This window comes from Argopecten irradians, chromosome 2 (assembly GCF_041381155.1).
Source record: "Argopecten irradians isolate NY chromosome 2, Ai_NY, whole genome shotgun sequence".
In the NCBI taxonomy this organism is placed as follows: domain Eukaryota; kingdom Metazoa; phylum Mollusca; class Bivalvia; order Pectinida; family Pectinidae; genus Argopecten; species Argopecten irradians.
Window position 1 is genome coordinate 2,697,477 of NC_091135.1, and position 9,154 is coordinate 2,706,630.

Sequence of the window (9,154 nt, forward strand, 5' to 3'; positions counted from 1 at the left end):
ATAAACTATCACTAGTTTAGGTGATATAGATAGGCATATAGAATATCACTAGTTTAAGTGATATAGATAGGCCTATAAACTATCACTAGTTTAAGTGATATAGATAGGCCTATAAAATATCACTAGTTTAAGTGATATAGATAGGCCTATAAGATATCACTAGTTTAAGTGATATAGATAGGCATATAAAATATCACTAGTTTAAGTGATATAGATAGGCCTATAAAATATCACTAGTTTAAGTGATATAGATAGGCCTTTAAGATATCACTAGTTTAAGTGATATAGATAGGCCTATAAGATATCACTAGCTTAAGTGATATAGATAGGCCTATAAGATATCACTAGTTTAAGTGATATAGATAGGCCTATAAAATATCACTAGTTTAAGTGATATAGATAGGCCTATAAGATATCACTAGTTTAAGTGATATAGATAGGCCTATAAAATATCACTAGTTTAAATGATATAGATAGGCATATAAAATATCACTAGTTTAAGTGATATAGATAGGCATATAAAATATCACTAGTTTAAGTGATATAGATAGGCCTATAAGATATCACTAGCTTAAGTGATATAGATAGGCCTATAAGATATCACTAGTTTAAATGATATAGATAGGCCTATAAAATATCACTAGTTTAAGTGATATAGATAGGCCTATAAACTATCACTAGTTTAAGTGATATAGATAGGCCTATAAACTATCACTAGTTTAAGTGATATAGATAGGCCTATAAAATATCACTAGTTTAGGTGATATAGATAGGCCTATAAAATATCACTAGTTTAGGTGATATAGATAGGCCTATAAAATATCACTAGTTTTAACAGGATTGAACACCTTAATTAGAATGTATTTAAGCATTCGCAGCACATGATGTACTACCAAGACAATAAAAAGATAATCATTTAACGCCTTTGTTATTGATGTACGAACATGTGACATATTCAAATAAGAAGCTTATTACAGCAGGTTTCTAATAGGTGTAGACCAACATCTTGAGTTATCAACATAGCTGTATTATGAGTAGTTGTTGGGTATGATATTTATTTCATACGTCACCCTGTTTCTACCATTCGATCAGCTTAAAACCGATTATTGATGACTAGATTAAGATCAGCTTGAATTTGCCGACATGTGCAATCAAAACATACATATACATGTATATCAGCTGAAAACCGATTTTTGATGACTATATTAAGATCAGCTTAAACTTGCCAACATGTACTATAAGACTCTTTCATATGTGGATTTGAAGGATAGGGATATTCTACCCGAGGGTCACAAAATGTAGTAAAACCCGAGGCTTGCCGAGGGTTTTGCAACATTTTGTGATCCCGAGGTTAGAATATCCCTATCCTTCATATCCACTTATGAAAGAGTATTTTTCTTTCATACCTCGACATTTTACTGTAATTTTACAACTATAATATCTCGCCATTTTGAAATAAATTTGAAGAAATCCACGACTGAAAGTCAATTTTCCATACATGAAAATTTACGTGATATTTTATAACAAATTCCGTTGTTTGCATCCTTTATAGTAAAACCAGTCATTTTTGTGAAAAACTGTTAAAAATTTTATCGGGGGAATAGAGATTTTGTTGACGCCGTGACGTCACGAGGCTTTATTGCATGGGTAGCCATGCAATACAACCTCAGGAGACATGAGTGTATTGCCCTAGACCAGCCAGTATTACACTCGTAGGTATGAAAGAAAATAATATATATAACATATACAATGTATATATGTCATTTGACGAAGACTATCGGCATCAATTTTCTCTGTTAAACATTGACAAAATTTAGCCTCGAACAGAAATAATCCTCGAAAATTAATCAAAAGTTACGAAGACAAGACGCGACTTAACAACATTAAACTAGCATACATGTTGTAAGGCTAGATTACAAAGGAATGGCAGAAAGCGTTGGCAGAAAGCGTTCAATGAGCCTCGTAGGATTTTACCGTGGTGGATATTTAACAGTTACATTTGTATCTGTTCTATCAGTGGTGTTTATAGCGCACACAATGGGACAATATAAAACCACGTGCCTGCTACACATGATCATTGTTTTATGGGTAATCTTTGCGAATCGACAGTTTACAAATGGATTATTGACAGGAAGGAAATTATTGTGGAAATGACTCTGGTGTTGAAGCTGAGACCGAGGAATTATAATCCTATAAAATACACAGCCTACGTGAGGTAGTAACTCCTCACTGCGTGATTCTCTTACATATATTTATATGTAAGGACCATCTCAGCAAATGCTATGTTAGGTCTTATCGATATTGTCATCTATCTTTTGTGGGCAGTTTTGTTCTCAATTCAAGGATTCAAAATATGGAAACAACGGACGTCTAAAATACAAGAGATTTATTAAGTCACACAAGCATATGTTGTTACAGTCTTATGACCTTGCTATAAATGGTGTGCTGGGGAAAAACGGGATAAATATAAACAATTGTTATAGCTAACAAGCCAACTACTAAGTAATCTGGGAAGTAATATATAAGAACAGATAGAATACTGGATATAACATGTTATAAATGGTATAGATACTGTCGGAACAATAGTTCAAAATTAAGCATTTCGTATTGGTACCAATCCCCCTATTTAAAACGTCGATATATGGCAAGCCAATTCATTATTTACTGAAGAAGCAATGTATATCCCGTAAGTTATATAAGATACCTTACATATTACATTTTGTTATGTATATAAGCTATCTCATATACAAGAAAGGTATCTTATATCTATATATATATATATATATATATCTTATTTTTATGTAAGATATATAATACGTGCAATAAAGATAAAAAAATAATATATATATATACACTGTATTATATATTATTTGAGATAACTCATGTACTATATGAGATATCCTATATCGCAATCAAGATATACTATACATATGCATTGGGATTAAAAGGATCGACATTGCTCTTTGAATAAATGTCATGCTGGCTTGCCATATCGATATGCCTTTATTAATGTATTCACATTAACTGACAATTATCTCTAGGTAAGTAGCTCAGAATTGTAAGAAAATTTTCTAACTTAATATCCCCTAACTTCTAAAATACTTCCCACATATGTAGAATGAGATACTTGAAGATAACTTAGTTGATAAAATGTGTCTATGCATTCCCTTATCCTTAGGTTTTTATTGTTAATTCGTTATTGTTGTGTTGTTTGTAAATTTTGGCAAAATATGTACATTTCAAAGTTTGCCTTTGTAAAGTGGAATCCGGTCAAACCAGTTCTCCGTGTAGATGCTATAATCACTAGTAAACACAATGGCATGGTTATTTGTTGACCAAAATATGTACCGAATCATGTGGACTAACTAAACTGAATGCACATTTTTTTGCATATTTTCCCAAAACTTACAAGCAATACAACAATCTTTGAGTCAACAGTAACACCTAAGATTAGGTCTGATGCACATTCAAGTATACCTAAGAAGTGATATTCATGTTTAGTCTAAAATCTTAGACGACAGTCTCATAGTTTGTGCAAAATAAACAGTACATACATAATGTACGTGTTCTGAGACAATAAATGGGTTATTTGCGTTTTGTCTCCTTGTGATAAAGGCGTTTTTTTAATACTATATACATGTAATCTTATCTAACTGAATTATATTGGAAATGACTCATGTTCTAATTGAGCTTGGATATCATAATGCAATCAATATGAATAATATTTTATTCGCTAAACAATACTACTTCCCAACAAATCAAACCTAAATGATGCGTTACTGAATACATGTATAAATGATGCTTGTATCAAAGGCGTGACCATTTTGACGTCACTTATCATGGAAACGTACATGCCATTATAATTGCTATTTAGACCATGGGTTAAACATCAACAGTTCTCCATCAAGTCACATAAAAAGAACAAAGAATGAAAATATTAACACTACACTATATCTTGATATTCATCTTCAGTAGATGTCAGAGTTTTACAGGCGACAATTTCAAAATGCGCTAGCGTGCAATATGATTATTGCCTGTAACTTGATTGCATTCGTACATTTGTGGTACAGCCAATAGATTCAGAGAAGTTAAAGGGACAATTCAATCTTAGAGAACATTAAAATTTGTGCATATATCGGGAAAAAACCAGTTCTAATGGAAATTAGATCAGTCGGTTTTACTGTGATATAACTGAAAAGCCCATGGTGGTGACATGTGTGTAGATGTTCAAACTCGCTCGCTTTCCGCCATTACACATTGTGGTCGAACTTCTTGTATGCCGAACCCTGTCCATTGCTCGCGTAGAGTAATGCAACTTTTGTCTAGAACTTCTCAAATCGCTCTGACAGTAGTGGTTTACATTATTAGGTGAATTGTTTTGCCTAAAAATCATTTTATTACCTCCTCAGTGGTTATGTAGTTCATTTGTTTAACATGCGTGACTTTGGCTCGGGTATGGGTACAGAGTGCATACTGTACCTGCTTAATCGTATTGATCAACGATTTGTAATTACAACAGTATCAATTAAAATACTTAACAATGACGTGGAATTTGTCAATATATTGAGTTAAATGTTTCATAAGAAATGTAGAACAATACATTTACGCCATATTTTGCTTCTTAGTTATGTAAAAGAATTAGCCTGAGTGAATTGTCCCTTTTAATGTTTTTTGACACATTACATCTCAGACTTACCTATGACTAGCAGTAGTATCCACGCGATAACATATCCATTATATGATCTCATATCCGAACCGTTACGTCATTATCGAGGTCAGAATCATATAAATTCCTGGTTTTGTACTAGCGGGTCGTGAAGAAATGGAGAAATTGCATATCACCACTTTAACGGAGGGATATACTCTCTCATAGGCATACAAATAAGGTAAATACCGATATCCTCTCTCTATCGGTCACATGGAATTCTGGTGTAAGCACCACACTGTCACCATGACAATACTCCCATTGATGATTTCACTGGGTATTCGACGCAATCTCTATCCAGTAGAATATTTGTCACAAATCTCTATGTTCTGATTATGTTTGGTTGATAAAATTGACGAAAAATTATTTTGATCAACAGCCGGCGAGAATGTGAAACGCGTGTTTCTGTCGTAAACTTGTCCTTTTCTCACATGATAACAGTAACATTTACTGGCTTTATCAAGTCCATTATAGTGAAGTTAACACTTCAAAACATTTAGTCTATATATACCAGCAGACAAAACACACGGCACATACCTGATATACCGTAAATAAGTATTATGTAGATAAAATCGATGGATTTGGATCTAAACTTATGATCATATTGTCCATGACCGTCCTGTCAACTTGCTGGTTTTTGGTTGATCAGCCTTTGATTTCCTTATCCACCACGACGGGCGATTGCATCGATCCATGTTAAACGAATTTTTGTATTGAAAACACCCGAGCGTCAATGACAATATTTCCTGGTGGATAATCACATGTCAAGTCCACAAGAGGAGCGGTTGTTTGACAGTATCACCGAGCGTATTGTACCAGGCTTAAGGCTTCCATATTAATGATCATTATAATCTCTGGGTCACACGGCTAGAGTATCTGGTCCGCCGGACAATATCGTGGAGCCGTGATTTACATATCACGGTATTGTTCTTTGCTAGGTTGTACCGCTGCTTGTCTGTGGATTTTTGTTAATTAAACAGAATAGAACCAGTTAGGTGTGCCTTAAAAGACAATGGCGGTCACCGAATTATCGCAGGTCACTATTGTTCTGTATATATGTGGCAACTTAAAAGAACTTCACGATCTCATTACAGGTTTGTTAGCTTACATTAATGTAACATTTTATCAGAACTTGTTGTGTTTATTACTTCCTAAAGAACCCACAGTATCCAGATTCTTTTATGTAACAATTCAAGCGTATTTATTTGTTTTTAGTAAAACATTATTTAACTATCTTAGCGTAAAAGTTTTTTCTCTTAATTAATTATCAGTGGTCCCGCAGGATGACTATAACACATTCCGTAAATAAACGGAAATCTTTGTATTTCGATTAAAACCATACATGATTCCCGTAATTTGGAATCGCCCGTTATAAATATATCTTGGTAACCATTACTGAATTCCATGTTCCCAGTTGTGTGTGGCAAGTTCATCTTTTATATTGATGAAATTACTTATTGTATGGCAGACGTGATATTGTTCTGTATACATATGAATTCGTAATTAAGTCTTCGCCCATTCATAGTCGGGGCAGATGTAGGGCTTAAAATTGTGTATACTGATTTCCATAGCAAACATTTACAAAAAACTATCTCTCTCGACCTTTGGTACATAAATCATATTTCCTTTTTTTTTAAATGATGAAATGGCTCAACGTTTGCATCTAACATTGACTAAATAACACTACATTAAATGTATCTAAATTATCTCCTCACTTGAGTTTATTTGCATGCTTTTGTGATAATCATGTATATGTATATAAAATGACTTCATTGTTTTACCTGAAGCTTTAAGTTTCATGGTGGTAACGAATGCATTAGTCGTCAGTATGTATAAATAGATACACTTGTTTAGTTGACGTCTTGAAATAGGATCGATGCGTATTAAGTTCCCTTGATTTACTATTCATGTGAGTAATTTAAAGTTCATCAAAGTGACCATCTAGTTATTCATTGGAATATCAACCAATGTTATCAATGGAGACATGTTATCAGGACATCTTGTAAGCTGAGAGTAGCGTTTCCATACAATGGTAAACTGATGTAATTACCCTTCGTTTGGTTCAAGTCTGAACTGCAAAACGTACATAACATTAAGTCCACATGGAATAAATACGCGTGCGTTTTTTTAAGTATTAAAGTATAAATGTAAAAATCATTGATGTAGCCATGTATAATAGTAAGGTGACGCTACTTTACGACAAAGGGCACAAATCGGCAGTTCGGGTGTCCGGATTATCAAGAATGCAGTGTAAGGTCCAAGTCTGGAGGATAAAACATAATTATTGCGCGCTATATATATATGTATACATGATATGTTCCAATCGTCAGACGTATAGTAAAATTAACATTTCTATTAATTTGTACCTTCCGTCATTGTTAGAAATACCGTTGAAATAGATCTTGCTTGGCATTGGTAAGTAGCTAGGAAATACGAAGTTCCCAGGAAAACCACCGACCTTCGGCCAATTAATTATCTTATCTACATACGGTCTCGTTGTTTTTTTTTTTTTTTTTTTTTTTAATTTTTATCTGGGGAGGTGGAGAATAGCGAATGATAAGTTATTAATTACCTTCAATGACTGAAGCTTTTTGGTCAGGATATTTGTAAAACATTCGATACATTAATTTGTGATAAATTTAGGCTTTTGTAGCAGAATGTCGCTTTCCTCCTGGTTGTAAATAAGGCATGAAACATAAACAATATTATAAGAAGTCGGGATACAGAGTTCATCTTGAATAACTTACTAAGTTTTCTATATTTAGTCTGTGTACAGTGTACATGCAGTTGCGGAAATTACAAAAACAAACGAAGGGTATTGTTGATGGGTCAGCACAATGCTATAAATTATGTTAGGGACAGTTATGTGTTATTTAAAACTGAAATAATGGACTTCAAAGCAAGTGTTATCGCCCGTAGTTATCTGATTCTACTCTGACCCATAATATGTAGGGTGGCTATCGATCGCAGTTTTCCATCCTGATTCACGCAGGCATTTTGTTTTAATGAAAATACTATAATAGATGGCTTGGTAATATTCTAAGATAATATATCATTACAAAACATATATATATATATATATATATATTATGTTGGTGTAGTGTTACTTTAAGTACAGTAGATCATGTTTAGACGGGAATGATGAATTAACACCGGATTGTTGTACATAGCAGGTTATCTTTTAGTCTGCAAATGCCCGTGTCCTGATTAGGTCGGGGCATTACATATTTAATACATGTATTTAATTTAATGATATTTAACCGTCAAATGCCCGTGTCCTGATCAGGTCGGGGCATTACATATTTAATACATGTATTTAATTTAATGATATTTAACCGTCAAATGCCCGTGTCCTGTACAATATGCCCGTGTCCTGATCAGGTCGGGGCATTACATATTTAATACATGTATTTAATTTAATGATATTTAACCGTCAAATGCCCGTGTCCTGATCAGGTCGGGGCATTACATATTTAATACATGTATTTAATTTAATGATATTTAACCGTCAAATGCCCGTGTCCTGATCAGGTCGGGGCATTACATATTTAATACATGTATTTAATTTAATGATATTTAACCGTCAAATGCCCGTGTCCTGATCAGGTCGGGGCATTACATATTTAATACATGTATTTAATTTAATGATATTTAACCGTCAAATGTCAGAGCTTGACATTCGGTGGACCAATATATCAATGTCGTTGGGTAAAACTAAATTTTGTGTCACTAATTATTAGGTGGAACCATATTAGCAATTACATATACAATGTATATATGTTAGTGATTCGAAAAGAAACAACGTGCACAATGCTTTAGCAATCTAATTAAAATTATAATTGTAATTTTGCTGGTGTACGATACGCTCCGGTCCCGTAGTGGAGCGAAATAAACAACTGTAATTTTAATTAGACTCCTGGCTTTACGATCGCGCACAGGCCTTATATTAGTCTGATGTAGGGGAGGTAACTTGTTTTGATATCACTAGTTGTTAAATTCTTCTTGTTTCATTGATTTTGTCATACAAGTAACCATGGTCAGAAATTATCTGTTTATTACAAGAAAGAGTTAGCAGATTGTTTAGAACATTGATGAAATTTAAAAGAAGAAAAAAAACCCAAAGAGTACAATAAAAGGAAAAAATACTGACTGGTGGTAAACACAGGGACCTGGCACGAAATTTTTTTACCAACAGTATACTTATATGTATTATAGTATCTAATATATATAAGTATACTGTTGGTTAATTTTTTTCGTGCCATGTCCATGTGGTGGTAAGTAAATAGAATCTATACCTGGTAACTCGACCAAGAGTTGGAGGGTTTACTTAATTACACGTGTAAGAGTTAGGCCGTTTTCGATTATGCGGTTTGACTGGTTGGACCTAGTTGTTCGTTTATTAATTAAAGACGGACCTGGTGATTTTATATTGTTTACAGACGAAGCCCT